This window comes from Tachyglossus aculeatus, chromosome 18 (genome assembly GCF_015852505.1).
Source record: "Tachyglossus aculeatus isolate mTacAcu1 chromosome 18, mTacAcu1.pri, whole genome shotgun sequence".
In the NCBI taxonomy this organism is placed as follows: Eukaryota; Metazoa; Chordata; class Mammalia; order Monotremata; family Tachyglossidae; genus Tachyglossus; species Tachyglossus aculeatus.
In genome coordinates this window covers 23,060,305-23,082,664 of record NC_052083.1, presented here as the reverse complement: position 1 = coordinate 23,082,664, position 22,360 = coordinate 23,060,305, and the positions used below count along the sequence as shown (strand labels likewise).

Here is a 22,360-nt window from a genome sequence, read left to right as displayed (position 1 = left end):
TGTGGATGACAGAACCTAAGAGCCCTTGTTCCCCTATCCTGTTCTTTAAGGTCTCTCTGGTTAAACCCTTCGGTGTCCAGCCAACTCAACTGTCTCAAAGCTGAAGAAGGAGGGGTAGGAGATTGCAGACAATTGGTTTTTGCAAACACTTCCTCCTGCCCCCCACACCTCACCCATCAGACAATTGCATTTATTGAGCTATTACTGTTTGCAGAACACTGTTCTAAGTGTTTGGGAGAAGCTGAAGAATGAGGGGTAGGAGATTGCAGACAACTGGATTTTGCAAACACTTCCTCCTACCCCCCACACCTCACCCCTCAGTCAATTGTATTTATTGAGCTATTACTGTTTGCAGAACACTGTTCTAAGTGTTTGGGAGAGTACAACAGATATATTGCCTGCCCGCAATGAGCTTACAGTCCAGAGGGGTAGACAGCCATTAATAGAAATAAATAAATTACACACACACACACACACACACACACACACACATATATATATATAAGTGCTCTGGGACTGAGGGGTCATGGTGACGAATGAAGGGGGCAGGTCAGGGTGACACAGCAGGGATTGGGAGAAGAGGGAAGGAGGGCTTATTATGGGAAGGCCTCTGGGAGGAAATGTGCCTTCAATACGGTAGATAGAGTAATTGTCCGTCGGCTATGAGAGAGGAGGGATGTCCCGATCAGAGGTGGGACACCGGCAAGAGGCCAGCAGCAAGATAGATGACATCAAGGTACAGTGAAAACCCTAGCATTAGAGCCAAGTGTGTTGGCTAGGTTGCAGTAGGGAAGTAATGAGGTGAGGTAGGAGGGAACAAGGTAATTGAGTGTTTTAAATAATAATAATAATAATAATAACTATGGTATTTCTTAAGGGCTTATTATGTGCCAGGCACTGTTCTATCACTGGGGTAGATACAAGTAAATTGGGATGGACACAGTCCCTGTCCAACATAGGCCTCACGGTCTTAATCCCAATTTTACTGAGGCACAGAGAAGTTAAGTGACTTGCCTAAGGTCACACAGCAGACAACTGGCAGAGCAGGGAAAAGCCAATGGTAAGAGTTTCCTTTTGATGCAGAGGCAGGTGGGCAGTCACGGGAGGTTCTTGCAGAGAGAGGAAACATGCATGGCCTGAGTGTTTTTGGAGAAAAATGATCCGGGCAGCAGAGTGAACTATCAAGTCGAGTGGGAAGAAACAGGAGGCTGATATAATAATCAAGGTGGGATAGAATAAGTGGTGATGGGATTAACGTGGTAGTTTGGATAGAGGAAAGGAAGGATCTTGGCCACGCTGCCAAAGTCAAACCGACAGGATATAGTGATGGATTTAATGAGAGAGATGAGTTGAGGACAACGCCTAGGTTATGAGCTTGCGAGACGGGAAGGATAGCGGTGCCCTGTACAGTGATGGAAAAGTCAGGGGGAGAACACGTTTGGGTGTCAAGATAGAAAGTTCTGTTTTATACATGCCAAATCTGTGATGACGGGAGGATATCCGAGGGGGTGGGAGAGGGAGAGGAAGGGAGAGGGAGAGGGAGAGGGAGAGGGAGAGGGAGAGAGAGAGAGAGAGAGAGAGAGAGAGAGAGATCAAGGATCAAGAACCTCCAGTGGTTGCCCATCCACCTGCACATCAAACGGCAACTCCTTACCTTTAGTTTTCAACCACACAGTCACCTTGCCCACTCCTACCTCACTATCCTGTTACATCACAACCTACACGCTTAGCTCCTCTACTGCCAACCTAATCACTCTACCTCAACTTCGTCTACCTTGCCGCTGGCCTCTTGCCCATGTCCTACCTCTGGACTCTAACACCCTCAGTCTATATATCCTCCATTGAATGACTCCCCCCAGCCTCCAAAGCCTATTGGAGACACTTCTCCTTCAAGAGGCCTTGCCTAAGCCCTCTTTTCCTTTTGTTCCATTCCCCTCGGTGGGGCTCCCCTCCTTTCCCCCTCCCAGCATTGATGTATATAGGGATCATTTATTAGTTCGAATCCTGGCTCCGCCACTTGTCAGCTGGGTGACTTTGGGCAAGTCACTTAACTTCTCTGGGTGTCAGTTACCTCATCTGTAAAATGCGGATTAAGACTGTGAGCCCCTTGGGATAACCTGATCACTTTGTAACCTCCCCAGCACTTAGAACAGTGCTTTGCACATAGTAAGCACTTAATAAATGCCATTATTATTATTTACATTAACGTTTGTCTCCTTCTCTATACTCTAATCTCCCTGGGGAGCAGGGAATGGGAGTCTACCTATAGTGCTGTGCACACCGTAAGTGCTCAATACAGCTGATTGACTGGAACGCACCTGGATTACAGGAATCATAGAGGCCCACGTCTCGCCACCCTGTCCTCTGTCAGTGGCCGAAAGCCCCATCTGTCAGGCGCTTGGTCTCCAGGAGAAACATCTGTTCCATGGAAAGGAAGAGAGAGTGGGTTGCAAAAAATCTAGTTTTGCAAACGACAGTCTCCCCCAAACATGGATGGTCTAGGAGAGGTGAGCTTTCCAGGCGCAGCTCAGCACAGCTACATTATGCACCTCTAACCTCCACCTTCAGATCCAACACTTTTAGTCCAGGAGGGGCTCATTCTCCAGGGATGAGAGGCCCAGCACAGCTGCAGAATAGACAGAATCCAGCCTTCTCCATTCCCTTCCACCAGCACCCCCGCTGAACTACTCTGAGACTGAAGTCCGCACGGCTCTGCTGTCAAGTCCAGAAGGGTTCCTTCTCTGGAGACTGAGGATGTGCAGGGTGACCCTGCAGACAGGACCGTGGGCACAAAGGCTTGACCTGTCTATAGAATTAAAGGCCCTGGGACTGCTCAGTCCCACAGTCAAACAGAGCCAGTGCCCCGCTCAGACCCTCAGCTTCCAGAACCAACCTCTGTGCTGAGAGTGGTGGTCCTTTCACTAAGCACGCCCCACACACTTTCTCCGCCAACACATAATACATACACAGTTCCCTTTTGGGTGGAAGCCCAGCCCGGGACCATCTTGACAAGCAGGGCATTTCTGGGAATTGGCTTGTATCCATACAACAGACAGATGGTCCACAGGGTGGGGAAAATGCACTGAAGTGTCTCTGTAGGGAGAGGAACATCCAGGTCAGCGTCTACCCGTGACCATCCCACCCTGAGCTGTGCGCTGCCAGGACTGAAACAACATGTCACCGGGGTATTTGGGACTCACCAGCGAGGCCTTCTCTGGGGATGGCACAGAAGAGCCCCTACGCAATGGAGTGCGGTGTCACAATGGAGCACTTGAAATGAGGGCTGTGGTGGGAGCTGTGGAACCTGGACTTGAAAACCAAACCTGAATTAGTAATGTGGAGGGATGTGGCTGGCCCTCCCTGCCCTCTATCAACAGCCAGTGGTTTCAGCTGGAGGAATGGGGCAGCCTAGTTTTTTTGCAAGCACCTGGCCCTCCACCCCCTGACCCCCAAGCCACTGGCCTTAACAGACAGAGCTGTAGAGACAGGCCACCCTTAAGCCAGATGCTTACTCTACCCTAAACCAATACCAACCTGCACCTCAGATCCAACTGTGTGACTCCAGAAATGGCTTGTCCTCAAGGGACTGGAGGGCCAGCAGCTATGCATGGGGTAATTCACTATCTAATATGATGCCTACTCTGACCTCCCCACCCACATCTGTGATGACTCACATGGAGCCTACTCAACTCTTCTCAGAGAGGAATGGGGTGGACACACTGATGGGCACTATGCTCCACCTTGCATTCTATTGCCAGAAGCCAGCAGCCCTCACAGAACTGTTCCTTCCCTGGAAGAAGAGGATGCAAAGGCTGATAAACACACACACACTCACTCACTCTCTCTCTCTCTCTCTCTCTCACTCTCTCTCTCTCTCTCTTTTCCCTTCCAGCTCACCCACTAAGCACTGAAGAATTCACGCCTCAGAAATCAGGAACACAGACTTATACTCACATCCTTCCTGTAGCTGCAATATGCCATCTGGGCCCACGCCTTTCAACCGATCGCAGACCTGTAAGATTGAAAGGGGACTATTTTGGATTGCAGAAGACGAGTACATCTCAATGTGTTAGACAGGGAGACACCATAATGAGAGCAGAAAAGTTGGGACAGGTATACTGAGGTGGTGAGTGAGGGCTGCAGAGAACATGTCTGCTAATTCCATTGAACTGTCCACTCCCAAGCACTTAAAACAGTATTCTGCTTAGAGTAAGCACTCAGTAAGTACCACTGACGGATTGCAAGAAGGAAGGGTCTCTGAGAACTTCCACAGACACTGAGGGAGGCTGGAGAACAATGAGGCAGTTTGAATGGCTAGAGAGCCTTCTGAGGTGGAGTGTTAGGCCCTTCACCCCTCTACCCACCTCCCACACCCAAAGGAGGCATAAATGATATCAGGAGAGGTGAGGGATGATACTTCCACAGAATAGCCCTGCAGGGAAGCTCTTGGAAAATTACTTAGAAGACCTGCCTGCTAGCAAACCAGAAAGCACCTAGCCAGCTACGCTCCTAACACTTTACTCTACCCACCATCCCCAACTCTCTCAGAGGCAGCCACAGAGGGATGTCAGCTCTGGAGGGGCTGAGGATGTACTGGGTGACCCTGTGGACAGGACTGTGGGCTCAGGGAGGATGGAGCCAACTATAGAATTAAGAGAATTCTAGAGAACTCTCAGTCCAACAGTCAAGTCCGAAAGAACCCGGTAGCCTCCACAGACCCTTAACCCCCACTTGCAGAACCAGCCTCAGTGCTGAGAATGACTGGCCCCTTTGCTTGCCGCTACCACCACCTCCTCCTCCTGCCATAACCCTTAATTCATCCACACATGCCCCCATCATCTTACCACAGAGATGGAAGCTCAGCTTCTGATTCTACTTCTCCATGGGAATCAGCTGCTCTGCATCCTCACAGAAGGGGGAACAGTTCACAGCCAGGAAGTATGGTGAAAAGCTTCTGGAAGGAGAAGGGAACTGGTCCTCCTCTTACCGTCATCAGGACCCCTTTGTCCTTCACCTCCAGGTAGCTCTGAGTTGGATTTAGAAAGCCCCTGAAAGCTCCAATCCCATCACTGTGTCTCACCTGAACGACCTCCACCCTCAACCCATCCCCATGCCTCCTCCCACCTGCAACTCCCACCCCTCACCCACATAGTGGACATACCAGCAGTCTCCCAAAACTTTCAAAACCTCACGAAGATTCTTTCTTCTCCAACAAGCCTATCATGACTGAAGCTCTCATCTCACCCCATCCACCCCTAGTCCCACCACACACCTTATTTTCCCTTCCAGCTCACCCATGCACTTAGATTCAGCCACCATGCACTGAAGAATTCACCACATACCCTTATACTCAGATCCTTCCCTTACCGGTATTGTATCATATGTGTCCTCCCCATTCCACTGATTCTGTACCTAGAAGTTGGAAAGGGAACTCTGCTAGAATGTGAAAGACAAGCATATCTGAAGGTATAAGAAAAGGAGACACCATACTGATGGCAGAGAAGTGGGGGGCGGGTGTGCTGAGTTGATGAGGCAGGGTTGCAGGGAACATGTCCACTAATTCCCGTACACTGTACTCTCCTAAGCACGTAGTACAGGGCACTACACGTAATAAACACTCAAATACCATTGATTGCATGAGGGAAGTGTCCGCAGCCCCAGAGAGAGGCTGGAGAACAAAGTGGCAACTGGAGTGATCAGGAAGCCTTTGGAGATGGAGTGTTAAGTAAGGCCTTCACCCCATTAACCCATCCCTCAGGCCCAATGTGGGCACGAATGAGGTAAGGATAGGTGAGGGATGAGAGCCCCCACAGAACAGTCCTGCAGGGACGCCTTTAGGGAAATTACCTGGCCCAGAAGAGCAAGCCAGAAAGCCGATTCAAAGTTACCCAAAACTCAACACCTTCTCCCAAATGGTCTTTTTTCCCCGAAACTCACCAGACACTTACATGGAAGCAAACACACTCAACATTGAGTAGGGTGAGGCCCAGGAAGCTTATATAGGGCAGCGAGGGGCCAGCCTGGACATCACTAATCCCCCTGGGTGGAAATAGCTGGGAGAGAGATTTGAGAAGCAGCGTGGCTTAGTGGAAAGAGCATAGACTTGGGACTCAAAAGAATGGGTTCTAATCTTATTCTATTCTGCCGTGATTATCGTATCAGCCTCCTTGCTAACCTCCCTGCCTCCTGTCTCGTCCCAGTTCACTTGATACTTCACTCTGCTGCCTGGATCATTTTTCTACAAAACCATTCAGGCCATGTTTCCCCTTTCCTCAAGGACCTCCAGTGGCTGCCTATCTGCCTCTAAATCAAAAGGAAACTCCTTACCATCGGCTTCTCCCGGCTCTGCCACTTGTCTGCTCTGTGACCTTAGGCAAGGCACTAATCAACCAATCGTATTTATTGAGCACTTACTGTGGGCAGAGCACTGTACTAAGCGCTTGGGAAGTACAAGTTGGCAACATATAGAGACAGTCCCTACCCAACAGTGGGCTCACAGTCTAGAAGGGGGAGACAGAGAACAAAACCAAACATATTAACAAAATAAAATAGAACAGATATGTACAAGTAAAATATATAGAGTAATAAATATGTACAAACATATATACAGGTGCTGTGGGGAAGGGAAGGAGGTAAGACGGGGGGATAGAGGGGAGATGAGGGGGAGAGGAAGGAGGGGGCTCAGACTGCGAAGGCCTCCCAAAGGAGGTGAGCTCTCAGTAGGGCCTTGAAGGGAGGAAGAGAGCTAGTTTGGCGGATGGGCAGAGGGAGGGCATTCCAGGCCAGGGGGATGACGTGGGCCGGGGGTCGATGGCGGGACAGGTGAGACCGAGGCACGGTGAGGAGATTAGCGGCAGAGGAGCGGAGGGTGCGGGCTGGGCTGTAGAAGGAGAGAAGGGAGGTGAGGTAGGAGGGGGCGAGGTGATGGAGAGCCTTGAAGCCGAGGGTGAGGAGTTTCTGCTTGATGGGCAGATTGACTGGTAGCCACTGGAGATTTTTGAGGAGGGGAGTAACATGCCCAGAGCGTTTCTGGACAAAGACAATGCGGGCAGCAGCATGAAGTATGGATTGAAGTGGGGAGAGACACGAGGATGGGAGATCAGAGAGATCAGAGAGAAGACTGATGCAGTAAACTTAACTTAAACTTAACTTCTCTGTACCTCAGTTACCTCCTCTGTCAAATGGGGATTAAAGTGTGAGCCCCACATGGGACAACCTGATTACCCTGTATCTATCCCAGCGCTTACAGCAGTGCTTGGCATACAGTAAGCGCTTGACAAAACACCATAACATTCCACTCTGTAACTCCGTCAGCTCTTTTTCCAAGGCTAACATCTTCAATAGCCTTAGTTTTTAATTCATGCATTTTTCGATAAGCAGTTAACAAAGCCCACCCTCTTCTACAGACTCCTGTCATCTCTTTTCCTTTTTCTACAGGAATATGTTGCAAAGACTTAGTTAATTGCAATGGTTCAGCATTTCTTACTCGTCCCTTCCAATCTTCACACAAGCCTATTCCTTTAGCCCAGGCATTAGCGAGGGAACAGTATGGCATACTCTCCCATGCTGGGATATCCTCCTCCGGTGGTGTTTGCATTACTTTCTTGAAAAAAGGCATGCTGTATCGCAGCTCCTGGCCGACTACGCCAAAATGTTAGGTTAATGAAATATTTCTTCAGTTAACCAACGAATAAGGTTCAGACCCGTGACTACAAGTCCCCTTTTTTCAGAGAAAGAAGCACAGACACATAGCAATATAGGTGTATTGTTACAATTTTAATAGAAGAACAATTTTAATAGAAGGAAGGGAATACGAAAGATGAAAACAAAAAAAAAGGGTTAAAACAAACACACACAAAAAAGGGGTTACATCACCAATTCGGGGGAACACCAACTCCTGAAGTTTCATGCTGGGGAATCCCGGATTCAGCTTTCAGGGTCCCGAATGGGAGGGTCCCAGGCAGAGCGTCCTCTTTGTGGGTGAGATTCCGAGTTAGCTCCGACGTACGAGCCTTAATAAACCCTTTGCAAACCAAGAAGGTATTTTGCCAATTGCACAAGTTCCTGGGCGACTGGCCAGGTCACTCTGGGAAGATGTGTTTATTCAAGCTGTTTCTGTACTGTGGGAAATGGCCCGTTTCCAGAGTACAGAGATAAGTTATTTTTCTTCTCTTTTGTTTTGCAATTGGTTATCTGTCAAGACCAGTCGGGGTCGCCCAGCAGACAGGTCGGTCTAGCCATTGCCAAATCGAAGCCTATACTTAATGTGCAAGAGTTTCTAAATTTACCCATCACTAACCTATCCCAAAAGCTAACCCAATATTTCTCTCTCTCTCTCTCTCTCTCTCTCTCTCTCTCTCACACACACATACACGAAACACCCCCCCACCCAACAAAACCCTTCCCTTTGTGGTGGTGACGCAACCCACGCTCCACCTCTCCAGGGAAGACAAATCTGAGAATTGATTTGACTGGACCCACACTGCAAGGGGGTTGATCCTCAAGGCCAGGGTGAGTTGTTGAGCAGTCTCTGGAGAGTAATAGCTGCTCAAATTCTCACCCTCGAAGAATCCTACCCTGAGCTGTGCACTGCTGAGCTGTGCTCTGGGACTCCTGTCTGCATCCGAGCCAACGGGACGCAGATCTAATGTAGGGGGTGAGGGGCAGGAGAATTGTGACTCACCACCAAAGCCTCCTCTGGATAGGGACAGTGGAGCCTGGAGCATGGGTCTGATGGAGGTGAAGTGTCATTAGAGCTTCTCCACCTGTCTTAGCTAAAACCCATGTGGACTTGTGGATCCCAGCCCTTAAGACACAGGTGGGTTGCAGGCAGCCTTATTTTCTTGGAAGCACTTGGCCCTCCACCATCTGCCTCACCCCCAAGACACTGGCCCTAACTGAGAGGTGCAGAGACAGACCATGCTTAAGCAAGCTGCTTCACTCGACCCAAAATTGATGCCAACCTGCACCTCAGGATCCAACTGTGCGACTCCAGAAATGGCTTGTCAATCAATCAATCAATCAGTATTTATTGAGCACTTACTGTGTGCAGAGCACTGTACTAAGCGCTTGGGAAGTACAAGTTGGCAACATATAGAGATGGTCCCTACCCAACAGTGGGCTCACAGTCTAGAAGGGGGAGACAGAGAACAAAACCAAACATATTAACAAAATAAAATAGAATAGGTATATACAAGTAAAATAAACAAATAAATAAATGGAGTAATAAATATGTACAAACATATATACATATATACAGGGACCTCCTCAAGGGGCTGGAGGTCCAGCAGCTACACATGGAATAATTTACTTTCTAATACTATGCCTGCTCAGTCCACCCCACCCACATCCCTGATGACCCCTGATAGAGATCACTCAACTCTTCACAGAGAACAGTGGGGTGGACACACTGATGGGCACTATCCTCCACCTAGCACTATATTGCCAGAAGCCACCGGCACTCAAAAAAGGGCTCCTGTCCTGGGAGGAGAGAATGGAAAGAGTGACCTTGACACCCAGACACACTTTATATTCCCTTCCAGCTCACCCATTAACATAATCCCACCCACTAAGCACTGAAAAATTCACTCCAAAGCAATTACGTACATATCCTTATACTCAGATCCTTCCCTTACCTGCATTGTATCATCTGGGTCCACTCCATTAAACTGATCCTGGACCTATAAGATTGAAAGGGGACTCTTTGAGAATCCAGAGGACAAGCACATCTGAAGATACAAGGGAGGGAGACACCATAATGAGAGCAGAAAAGTGGAGGCAGGTATACTGAGGTGGTGAGTCAGGGCTGCAGGGAACGTTTCTGCTAATTCTGTTGTATTGCCCTCTCCCGAGCACTTAGTACTCTGCACATAGTAAGCACTCACTAAATACCCCTGATTGACTGCAAGAGGGTGGGGTCCCCGAAAACGTCCACAGCTACAGAAAGAGGCTGGAGAACAAAGAGGCTGTTTGAGGAGTGAGGGAGCCATCTGAGATGGAGTCTTAGGATCTTCACCCCACTACCCCAGCCCTGAACCTTCCACCACAACAAGGTCATGAGGTCAAGATAGGGAAGGGATGATACCGCCACCACAAACACACACAACAGCCCTGCAGGGAGGCCCTTGGCCTAGAACCTGGCAGAGAACAGCTCCCAACTAGCAAACCAGAAAGCACCTAGCCAACTTCACTCTTAACACTAGACTGTCCCCCAGCCCCCCTGTAACCTCCCAACTCCCTCAGAGGTAGTCACTGTCAGGGACCAAGGGGTTTCAGCTCTGGAGAGGCTAAGGATAAGCAGGATGACCCTGTGCACAGAGCTGTGGGTTCAGGGAGGACTGACTTCATCTACAGAATTAAGGGTCCTGGGTCTTCTCACGCCCACAGTCAAGTAGGACCACAGGGCCTTAACTGCCATTTACAGAACCAGCCTCAGGGATGAGAGTAACAGGCCCCTCTGCTCATCTCCTCCTGCCATACCCCTTAATCATCCACACATGCCCCCATCACCTTCCCATAGAGATGAAAGCTCAGCTCCTGAGTCTACCTCTCCATGGGAATCACCTGCTCTGCATCCTCACTGCAGGGGGAACAGTCCTCATGGCCAAGAAGTATGGTGAGAGGCTTCTGTTCCCTCTCTTCCCCTCACCAGGACTCCTTGGACATCCACCACCAGATGGGTCTGAGTGAGGTTTAGGAAGCCCCTGTAAAGTCCAGCCCCATCGTGGTGTCTCACGTGGAACCACAGCTGTCCTCGATTCATCCCTACATGGCCTCCCACCTATAGAGTGGACATTCTAGTGGTCTCCCAAAACTATAAGATCACTACTGAAATTGTTTCTTCTTCAATAAGCTCAGCTCACATGCTCCCTATGCCTAACCCGACCAAATACACACACATACACTTTATTTTCCCTTTCAGCTCACCCATGCAACTTGGCACACCCAGCAAGCACTTAAGTATTCACCCCACAACCCACTAGGTCAGCTGTGACTTTGGGCAAGTCACTTCACTTCTCTGGGCCTCTGCGACCTGATGTGGAAAATGGGGATTAAAACTGTGAGCCCCCCGTGGGACAACTGGATTACCTTGTATCCATCTCAGTGCTTGGCACCTAGTAAGCTCTTAAATACCATCATTATCATCCTTCTACTCAGACCCTTCCCTTACCCATATTGCATTATTTGGGTCCTCCTCACTCAACTAATACTGGACCTAAAAGACTGAAAGGGAACTATGTTAGTATGGGGGAGAACAAGCATATCCGAAATCTCCATATCTCCAGTGGCTACCTCCATATCTCCAGTGGCTACCAATTAATCTGCGCATCAGGCAGAAACTCCTCACCCTCGGCTTCAAGGCTCTCCATCATCTCGCCCCCTCCTACCTCACCTCCCTTCTCTCCTTCTACAGCCCAGCCCGCACCCTCTGCTCCTCTACCGCTAATCTCCTCACCGTGCCTGGTTCTCGCCTGTCCCGCCGTCGACCCCCGGCCCACGTCATCCCCCTGGCCTGGAATGCCCTCCCTCTGCCCATCCGCCAAGCTAGCTCTCTTCCTCCCTTCAAGGCCCTACTGAGTGCTCACCTCCTCCAGGAGGCCTTCCCAGACTGAGCCCCCTCCTTCCTCTCCCCCTCCTCCCCCTCTCCATCCCCCCGATCTTACCTCCTTCCCTTCCCCACAGCACCTGTATATATGTTTGTACATATTTATTACTCTATTTATTTATTTTACTTGTACATATCTATTCTATTTATTTTATTTTGTTGATATGTCTGGTTTTGTTCTCCGTCTCCCCCTTCTAGACTGTGAGCCCACTGTTGGGTAGGGACTGTCTCTATATGTTGCCAACTAGTACTTCCCAAGCACTTAGTACAGTGCTCTGCACACAGTTAAGTGCTCAATAAATACGACTGATTGATTGATTGAAAGTGTAAAGGAAGGAGACACCATATTGAGAGGGGAGAAGTGGGGGCAGGTACAGTAACGTTGTTTGTCAAGGCTGCAGGAAACATGTCTGTGAATTCTGTTGCACTGTATTCTCCTAACCTTGTAGTACAGTGCTCTACATGTAGTAAACACTTGACAAATACTACTGATGGATTGCAGGGAGGAAGTGTCTCTTTGAATTTCCACAGCCACAGAGAGAGAAGTTGATTAACAAAGATGCAGTTTGAGTGGCCAGGAAGCCTTCCGTGATGGAGCGTTAGGCCCTTCACCCCACTATCCAACCCCAAAGAGGGCATAAATGAGGTCAGGAAAGGGGAGGGATGATACCTCCATAGAACAGTCTGGCAGGGAGGGCAACCTGATCACCTTGTAACCCCCCAGCGCTTAGAACAGTGCTTCATTCATTCGTTCCGTCGTATTTATTGAGCACTTACTGTGTGCAGAGCACTGTACTAAGCGCCTGGGAAGTAGGGAAGCAGCGTGGCTCAGCGGAAAGAGCCCGGGCTTTGAAATCAGAGGTCATCGGTTCAAATCCCGGCTCTGCCACCGGTCAGCTGTGTGACTTTGGGCAAGTCACTTCACTTCTCTGGGCCTCAGTTACCTCCTCTGTAAAATGGGGATTAAGATTGTGAGCCCCACGTGGGACAACCTGATCACCTTGTAAATTCCCCAGCACTTAGAACAGTGCTTTGCACATAGTAAGCACTTAATAAATGCCATCATTATTATTATTATTATTGTTTAAGGAAATTGCCAGGCCCAGAAGAGTCCCCCATTAGCAACCCAGAAATCAGATGCAAAGTTACCCAAAGCTCAACACCTCCTTGCCCACCAACAGCTCTTTTCTCCTCCTAAATTCAACAGACACTTACATTAAAGAAAACCCATTTGGCTTTGAATGGTCTCAGGCTTTGAAGCCTTACATAGGTTAGACAGGGAGGGGGTGGGCCCCGGCCTGACTTCAGTAGTCCACCTGATAGGAAGCAGCAGGATTAGAGATCAGGTATCCCAGGAGGAAGTCCCAGCAGCTTCATGGGAGGACTGGGTGGCTATGGGAAAGATAGGGTAGGATAGGAAAGGGGGTGGGGGATAGGATAAGATTGGATCTGTAGCATGAAAGGGTTTGTCCAGGGAAACACAAATTCCAAATGGCTGTCTAGGGGGTCTCATCTCTGGCCTGACCCCCACCCCACCTTCCTGTCCTGAGTTCCCTTCTCAAGGCCCCCACGTCCGGGGCCATTGACACTGGACCCCAGGAACAGTCAGGGCGGCCTGGACCTTAAAAGCAGACAGACCATCACTCTCCCCACCTTCAGAGCCTTCGTAAAATCACATCCCTTCCCAGAGGTCTACCCCAACTAAGCCCTCACTTCCTCTATAATAATAAGAATAATGATAATAATAATAATAATAATGCTGTTGGTTAAGTGCTTACTATAATAATAATAATAATTAATAATTATGGTATTTGTTAATTGGTTACTATGTGCCAAGCATTGTTCTAAGCACTGGGGTATTACAAGGTAATCAGGTTGCCCCACATGGGGCTCACAGTCTTAATCTCCATTTTACAGATGAGGGAACTGAGGCACAGAGAAGGGAAACGGCTTGCCTGAGGTCACACAGCAGACGAGTGGCAGAGCAGGGAATAGAACCCACGTCCTCTGATTCCCGAACCCGTGCTCTTTACACTAAGCCATGCTGCTTCTCTCTGTGCCAGGCACTGTACTAAGCACGGAAGGGAGTGAGAGAAGAGGAAAAGCTGATCTTTTTTTTATTTTGTGCATGCATGTTGTGTTTGACTGTTTCATCACTCCTGATATGTCTGTCTCTAGCCTTTCTCAGAGCTGGAGAAGGAGATGTAGAAGACTGGAGACAACCTAGTTTTTTTGAGGGGGGGGGTGTTGGGGGGGTGTATGTCCACGAAATACTGCAATACCCAGAATCCCTCGCTTTGTTGTGATATCCAGGATCCCTTGCTTTGTTATGATACCTAGAATTCCTTGCTCCGCTTTCTGCTCATGCGCCGTATATTTCTAACTGCGCCACACTTATGTAGGCCTTCGATAAGCCTTTGGCAAGCGGCCAGGCTTGTCCGGTTCTGTATAAAAGCCCGCCCCACACCTGTTGCGGTGCGGATGCTCCACGGATGTCCCGTGGAAGGGGGCTGTCCTCGCACCAGGACCTCGACCGGCCTCCGCGAGATTAAAGGTGACATGAACCCCATTGCAAAGGCTCCTCTCTTTCTTCGGTCTCGCCAAATCCAGAATGAATCTGCTTGGAGTTAAGCTCCTGCGTTATAGGGGGCAAACACCGTTTCGATGTCTGAGCCAACTGGACAGACTCGGGCTTCCTTTCTCCCCCACACCCAACCCCGCCCCCTCCAAAACACAGGACTCACTGCAGAACCCTCCTCTGGGGAGGAGGCAGTAGAGTTTGGGTCTAAGGGAAGCGAAATGTCACTGGAGCTTCTCCGCTGGTCCTGTCTGAAATGCATGTGCAGTTGCGGAACCTGACCTTAAGAGACACATGTGGATCAGTGAGCCTGAGGGGCCAGGTTCCCTCACCTTGCCCTCTGTAGTCCGTTTCTGTGGCCAAACCCTTCAGCCTCCAGCCGACTCTGTTGTCTCATAGCTGGAGAAGGAGGGTAGGAGATTGCAGAAAAACATACGTTTCTTTTGCAGACACCAGGTTCCCTCTCCCCCACCAAACACTGAATCTATCATTAGCAGAGGTGAGGTGTATAGACAGACCACCTCAGCTTATCACTCGGCCCTTATTTATTTTGAATTAACTGAATTATTTCTAGTCATGTCTGCCTCCCCCTCTAGACTGTGAACTCATTTTGGGGAGGGAATGTATCTGATGTTATATTGCACTCTCCCAAGCGCTTAGTACAGTGATTTGCAAACAGTAAGTACTCAATAAATACCAGCACTATTGCCCTACTGATGTTGAGTGGCCCGTTCCTCAAAACCCCAGCTCTGTTACTCCAGAAGGGCCTCATTCTTCAGAGACTGAAACTCCAGCCCAGCAGCACACGTCAATTTCTAGTACCAAGCCTGATTACCCTGCTCCTCCCAAACCACCCCTGCCGACTGAAAAATGCGACCTGTACCCTCTCTACGTGATAGCAGGACTTGAGATCATGGAGGCGCCTTGAGCAGCCAATGAGCCTCTCCCCTTGGTCATCCATGGCACCCCAGTGATCTCAAAGCTGAGAAGAAGGAAAGGAATAAAAACAGAAAGAACTTTCCTATCATAAACTTAGTGTTAATTGATTCCAGCTGTTCTTAATTAGCCTCATTACCTTAGAAACAGTAAAATAAAATAAAACTTGAGAAAATTGTAGGGGGTCTTCTATGGACTAGGGTTAAGGGTTTCACCTTCATTCGTTCATTCAATCAATCGTATTTATTGAGCACTTACTGTGTGCAGAGCACTGTACTGAGCACTTGGGAAGTACAAATCAGCCACATATAGAGACGGTCCCTACCCAAAAACGGGCTCACAGTCTAGAAGGGGGAGACAGACAACAAAACATGTAGACAGGTGTCGAAACCATCAGAATAAACAGAATTAGGGCTATATGCACATCATTAATAAAATAGAGTAGTAAATATGTACAAGTAAAATAAATAGAGTAATACACCTGTACAAATATATACAAGTGCTGTGGGGAGGGGATGGAGGTAGGGTGGGGGGGATGGGGAGGAGGAGAGGAAAAAGGGGGCTCAGTCTGGGGAGGCTTCCTGGAGGAGGTGAGCTCTCAGTAGGGCTTTGAAGGGAGGAAGAGAGCTTGTTTGGCGGATGTGTGGAGGGAAGGCATTCCAGGCCAGGGGAAGGATGTGGGCCGGGGGTTGACGGCGGGACAGGCGAGAACAAGGCACAGTGAGGAGGTTAGCGGCAGAGGAGCGGAGGGTGCAGGCTGGGCTGTAGAAGGAGAGAAGAGAGGTGAGGTAGGAGGGGGAGAGGTGATGGAGAGCCTTGAAGCCAACAGTGAGGAGTTTTTACTTGATTCGTAGGTTGACAGGCAACCACTGGTGACTTCTGAGGAAGGGAGTGACATGCCCAGGGCGTTTCTGTACAAAGATAATCTGGGCGGCAGAGTGAAGCATAGACTGAAGCGGGGAGAGACAGGAGGATGGGAGATCAGGGAGGAGGTTACCTCAGCATAACAAAGTTGTGAGTTCTAATCGCACTTGTGGAATAAGGATCTTTTTTAGATCCTAACTCCACAACCAGGAGTAGAACCCAGGCCTCCCGTCTCTTGGGGCCGTTATGTTTCCTCTAGGCTACTGCAGCCCTCTCACGGGAAGGCTTCCTTCATCCTATTTCAAGCACAGGAGAAAGAAAGAAGAAGAAAGAAGGAAGGAGAAGAAAGAATTTGCAGACAGTGCAGCTTCTCCTTTCTCGCAGTTTTCCCCGGCCACCCAAACTCCCCAACACTGGCTTCACCAGTAAGAATGGGTGTACAGGCAAAAACCTGACAGGTTGACTGTTATACTCTGCCCCACACTTAACGCTGGACCCCAGAGAGCCTCACAGCCGTCAGTACTCCTGGGGCCTGAGATACCCAGCAAGGCTGCAGACTGGACGACGTTTCCTGTACGACGCCTGCCTTCTCTGCTCCCTGATTCCCCAGCCATCCCTGCTGCTGACTGCCTCATCCTATACCCCCCATGGTTCTGCCTCTCAGAAAGGGGGATGGAGTGGACACAGTTACAGTCACCACCTTACCGCAGACTCTGCATCTCTCCCCTTCCCCGTTCTCTCCCCAAGAGGAAGCCACTGGTCCCACAGAAACACATATTTTGAAGAAACCCTGAGCAGGAAAAAGGGAGTATTAAAAAAAGCAGAGATGCAAACATTTCCTCTAGACAAGTGAAGCTTTTACCAATTTTCTATCCTGACTGGGCATTTGGCACAGTTTTCTTAGAATTCCCCAAATTGTCCATTAGGCCTTGGAAACTGGTTGTACATTGTGTGAACTGACCTCCATGAACCCACACTTCAATGGAACAGTTCTCCAGGTCGGGGAAATACACTGACCAGTGTCTGTAGTGACAGTAATAGTTGGACGGTCGGTCTAAGCTTGGTCATCCTGTGCACTGCTGGGGGATGAGAGGGGAGAAAGAGAAGGACTCATAACTCACCACCAGTTTCGGCAGGAATCCTCATCTAGAATCGTGGAACTGATCTGGAGAGATGATAGGATTACCGATCCCGAGATCCTGGGTCTCCCATCCTGCCCTCTGGAAAAAGCGGAGAACCGTGTGTGTTACTAGACAAATCAGTCTCAGAGCTGGGAGGAAGAAGTCAGCAGTATAGGAGCGGGAAGGAGATGGGTAAGGGGTTTTAGACAGCCTAGTTTGGAGCAAACACTAGTCTCCTCATCCCCTAAGACACTGACCCTAAGGCCAAGAGAGGGTGTATACAAACAGCTGCAGCTGACTGCTGCAATGTCCTACTAAGACTTGCCCAATATCCCCCTCACCCCCAGATCCCCAATTCTGTTACTCCATGAACTCCAGTCCTCTCTAGACTGTAAGCTTATCGTGGGCAGGGAATGCATCTGTCCTACTGTACTCTCCCAAGTGCTCAGTACAGTGTTCTGCCCGCCGGAGGCACTCCATCAATACGATTGACTGACTGAAGGGGCAGAACTGCATGCGTGCTGGATAGAATTCAGTTTCTGGTATAATACCTGCCTTCTATCCTCCCGGCCCACACCCACCCCCGTTGTCTTGATCTCAGGCAGGAGTCTGCACCACCCTGCCTCACAGAGAGAAATAGGCTAAAGACACCGATAGACACCCTGACCTCCTCCTGACATTTGATCCCACAAACTTCCACATTAAGCCCAAAAAGGTCCATTCTCCGGGGAATGAGGCTGGAAAGCGACCCTGCAGGCAGGACTGCCTTGTACTTTCCAAGCGCTTAGTACAATGCTCTGCACACAGTAAGCGCTCAATAAATACGATCGAATGAATGAATGGTAGTCCTAGGGAGGCTTGACTCATCTACAGAACTAAAGGCCCTGGGTCTTCTCAGTCCCAGGCAAGTCAAGACCCAACTAGCTTCCTGCACAAAGCCCGGGCCCCTGTGCTCCCACGAGTGGCAGCCTCCTCGTCACTCTTCTTCCTCCCTATTATTCACAAACCACCACCACCACCACCAACGCCCCCTTCCTTCTCTTTGGGATAGCAATGCAGCCCACTCAGGAATGGGGAAAATCTGGGAGTTGACTTTGCCCACAGCAAAGAGAGGATCCTCGAGGCCGAAGAGAAGCACTGAGCAGCTGCTGCTCTGGACAGATGCCCCTGGAACCAGGAACCAAGAACTAGAACCGCCCTCGGGTCTGAGCACAGCAGCTGCCCCCTGGTGGCACTAATAGGGATTCGGGGCCGCTGCGCCTCTCTATCGCCGCCTTGTGGCAACAGGCGTTGGCCAGGGAGGTTGCCCTTTTCTCAATAATTGAGCCCCGTGGTGGTACTACCTATTGTTCTGGGAGGCTTTGCCTCCCTACCATCACCTGGTGGCAACGACCATTTTCTACGGTGTTTGTGAAGCACTCACGACGTGCCAGGCACTGTACTAAGCGCTGGGATAGAGAGAAGCTCATCTGTTTGGACATAGTCCACGTTCCCAAGGGGACTCACAAGTCTTAATCCCCATTTGAGAGATGATATAGCTGATTCTCAATCATATGTCGCTTCTTTATCTCCACTCCCCCTTCTAGACCGTGAGCCCACCGTTGGGTAGGGACCGTCTCTAGATGTTGCCAACTTGGACTTCCCAAGCGCTTAGTACAGTGCTCTGCACACAGTAAGTGCTCAATAAAGACGATTGAATGAATGCAGGAATGAATGATTCAGCAGCAGTGTTGCTCAGTGGAATGAGCACGGGCTTTGGAGTTCAAATGGGTTCAAATCCCGGCCCCGCCACTTGCCAGCTGTGTGACTTTGGGCAAGTCACTTTACTTCTCTGTGCCTCAGTACCCTCATCTGTACAATGGTGATGAAGACTGTGAGCCCCACGTGGGACAACCTGATCACCTTGTAACCTCCCCAGCGCTTAGAACGTGCTTTGCATATAGTAAGCGCTCAATAAATACCATTATTATTATTCTCAGGGGAAGTGAAATGACTTACCCAAGGTCACCTCGCAGAGAAGTGGGCGACGCTGGATTTGGAGCCAGGTCCTTCCGGGATGTGGCCACCAGGCGGCGCTGCTTCCCTTCCAGATGATGCTGGGCCTCCGCGCTTCTCTATCGCCACCTGGTGGCACTTTGCTCCAACAGCGCCGGCTTCTCCGGCTCCTTTCTCCCCGCCTCCCCCTGGCCTGGATCGCCCTCCCCGTTCCACATTGGCCAGACCGCCACTCTCCAGGTCTTCAAAACAATATTAAGGTCGCAACTCCGCCAAGATGCCTTCTCTGAGTAAGCCCGTCTTCCCCCACCCGCCCCCGGGCTTCTTTATCCTTCTGCATCCTCGACGTCAGTGACCAGTGGACGTTCCCTATTTCCCCTGCAGGACCTATATGTATACCTGTAAACTACGCATTTGGTGTACAGAAATGCAGTGGTTGTGAGCACAGAGGGGACAGTTAATAATAATGTTATTATTATTAATTAGTAGTAGTAATGTGGCATTTCTTTAGCACTTAAAATATACCAGGCACTGTACTAAGCAATGGGGTAGATACAAGAAAATTGCTTTGAACACAGTCTCTGTCCCAAATGGGGCTCACAGTCTTCATCCCCATTTTACAGATGAGGTAACTGAGATAGAGGGAAGTGAAGTGACTTCCCCAAGGTCACACAGCAGACAAGCGGCAGAGCAGGGATTAGAACACAGGTCCCTTCTGACGTCCGGGCCGAGGTTCTCTCCACTAGGCCACACTGCTTAGCGCTTAAATGCCATAATAATAATAATAATAATAATAACAATAACACGGCTTCAGCTACCACATCAACATGAATGACTCCCATATCCATCTCTCCAACAATATGCCGTGTGAGGGTGGCATATTTCTGAGTTTCTTTCAGGACAGTGTCATCAAATCATCAATTAAACTTCCACTCAACTATTTCCCCTCTCTGCAATTTATATTAATGTCTGTCTTCCCCTCTAGACGTGGTGGCAGCTCGTGTCTTCCAACTTCGATGTACTGGACTCCCCCAAACGCTTCATATAATGCTCTGCACCCAGCAAGCACTAGATACTATGGATTGATTAATGAGCTCATCATGATTATATAACAATTACACCACTTCCACAAAGATTTGGGTAGACTCACTGCAGCATCCAGAACTACCAGCACCCAATAATAATAATAATAATGGCATTTATTAAGCGCTTACTATGTGCAGAGCACTGTTCTAAGCGCTGGGGAATTTACAAGGTGATCAGGTTGTCCCACGTGGGGCTCACAGTCTTCATCCCCATTTTACAGATGAGGGAACTGAGGCCCAGGGAAGTTAAGTGACTTGCCCAAAGTCACACAGTTGACAAGTGGTGGAGCCAGGTTTTGAACCCATGACCTCTGACTTCAAAGCCCATGCTTTTTCCACTGAGCCACGCTGCTTCTCTAAAAAAAGTGATTATAAGAGGGAGATTTTGCCATTTGGAATTGGAAAAACAAAAGTAATCGGAAGTCATGGTATTAGCTCCACGTGGGAGAGGGACTGTATCCAACTGGATTTGTTTGGGTCCACCCCAGCTCCTGGTACAGTGTGTGGTACATAGCTAAGTGCTTAAAACATACCATTATTAATAATGACAATAATAATAAGATGGGGATTCAATACCTCTTCCCCCACCTTCTTATACTGTGAGTTCCATGTGGGACGGTGACTGAATCTGACCCGATAATCTTGAATTTACCCAGTGCTCGGTACAGTGTTTGGCACAAACTGGACACTTAAAATGCCACCACAATTATTATTAGACAGGAAGGGGTTAGGGGCCAACTCGTTTCTAACCAGATTTCTGTCCTCTCTCTCTCTCTCCTTTCCCTGCCTTGTTAACTAAAGGAGAAGGGTTTGGCTCAGCAGATTGGACATTGCTTAAGAGGCCACATGGGAGATTAATCAATGGTGTTTATTTTATGCAGACCACCATTCTAAGTGCTTGGGAGTCTTCAACAGAGCTGGGAGACAGGATCCCTGCCTTCAAGTGTCTTCCATTCTACCAGGGGAGGCGGGCCCTAAACTAAAAGTACAGGTAGGTGGGATATCTGGGGCACAACTGTGTGTGTTAGTGTGTGCACCCTACCAGTTGGGCTATGCATAAGTGTGAAGTTATTGGAGTTGTCTGCTTGTGCGTGCTTGCATGTGCCACCTATGATGTCTCCGTTCTGTGTGTGTCTAGTTACAACTTCTTGTCACGGGCCTTGGAATCAAGTCACAAGTGTATTTGTCTCTGCGTGTGTGTGTATGCACGGAATTGAAATATGCACGAAGCAGCATGGCTCAGTGGAAAGAGCCTGGGCTTTGGAGTCAGAGGACAGGGGTTCAAATCCTGGCTCTGCAAATTGTCAGCTGTGTGACTTTGGGCAAGTCACTTAACTTCTCTGTGCCTCAGTTAATGCATCTGTAAAATGGGGATTAAGACTGTGAGCCCCCCGTGGGACAACTTGATCACCTTGTAACCACCCCAGCGCTGAGAATAGTGCTTTGCACAGAGTAAGCGCTTAATAAATGCCATCATTATTATTACACCCACCCAGGTGGGCTATTTACACGTGAATAGGTATTATTTGAGTTGTCTGCTTGGGGATGCTTGCATATAGTTACCTATGATGTCACCATTCTGAATGTGTCTGGTTACAATTCCCTGTCTTGGGGCACAGAATCAGAGGGTCGTGGGTTCTAATCCCAGTTCCATCACTTGTCTGCTGTGTGACCTCACACAGGTCACTTCCCTTCTCTGTGCCTTAACTACCTCAGCTGTAAACTGGAGAAAATAATAATAATTTTGGTATTTGTTAAGCGCTTACTATGTGCAAAGCACTGCTCTAAGCACTGGGGAGGATACAAGGTGATCAGGTTGTCCCATGTGGGGCTCACAATCTTCATCCCCATTTTACAGAAGAGGGAACTGAGGCACAGAGAAGTTAAGTGACTTGCCCAAGGTCACACAGCTGGCAAGTGGCAGAGGTGGGATTAAGAAGTGAACCCAAGGTGGGACAGGGAGGATGTCCAAACTGCTTTGCTTTTGCTCCCCCAGCATTTAGTACGGTGCCTGCCACTTTTTGGGTACTTAAATACCACAAGTGATTCATTCCAGCTCTGCTCCTTGTCTGCTGTGTGACCTTGGGCACGTCCCTTCACCTCTTTGGGCCTCAGTTACCTCATGTGTACAATGGGGATGGAGACTGTAGGCCTTGTGCGGGACAGGGACTGTATC

At 49.2% G+C, this 22,360-nt stretch overlaps 2 long non-coding RNA genes across 5 annotated transcripts; both read right to left on the bottom strand.

Annotated features, from left to right (window-relative positions):
* Positions 1-2,323: 2,323 nt before the first annotated feature.
* Positions 2,324-4,920, bottom strand: LOC119939992. Its single transcript, XR_005454877.1, has 4 exons — positions 4,845-4,920; positions 3,955-4,012; positions 3,201-3,304; positions 2,324-2,418 (listed from the first exon to the last, which is right to left on the bottom strand). It is a non-coding gene; the product is annotated as an uncharacterized LOC119939992 (long non-coding RNA).
* A 1,058-nt stretch (positions 4,921-5,978) lies between these two features.
* LOC119939990 lies at positions 5,979-19,360 on the bottom strand. Of its 4 annotated transcripts, XR_005454875.1 has the most exons (5): positions 19,103-19,360; positions 17,105-17,203; positions 16,689-16,773; positions 9,636-9,680; positions 5,979-6,053 (listed from the first exon to the last, which is right to left on the bottom strand). It is a non-coding gene; the product is annotated as an uncharacterized LOC119939990 (long non-coding RNA). The 4 variants fall into 4 exon arrangements; XR_005454872.1 differs by lacking the exon at positions 5,979-6,053 and having other exon boundaries at positions 9,511-9,680; XR_005454873.1 differs by lacking the exons at positions 5,979-6,053; positions 9,636-9,680 and adding an exon at positions 14,244-14,582.
* Between the last annotated feature and the right edge of the window lie 3,000 nt (positions 19,361-22,360).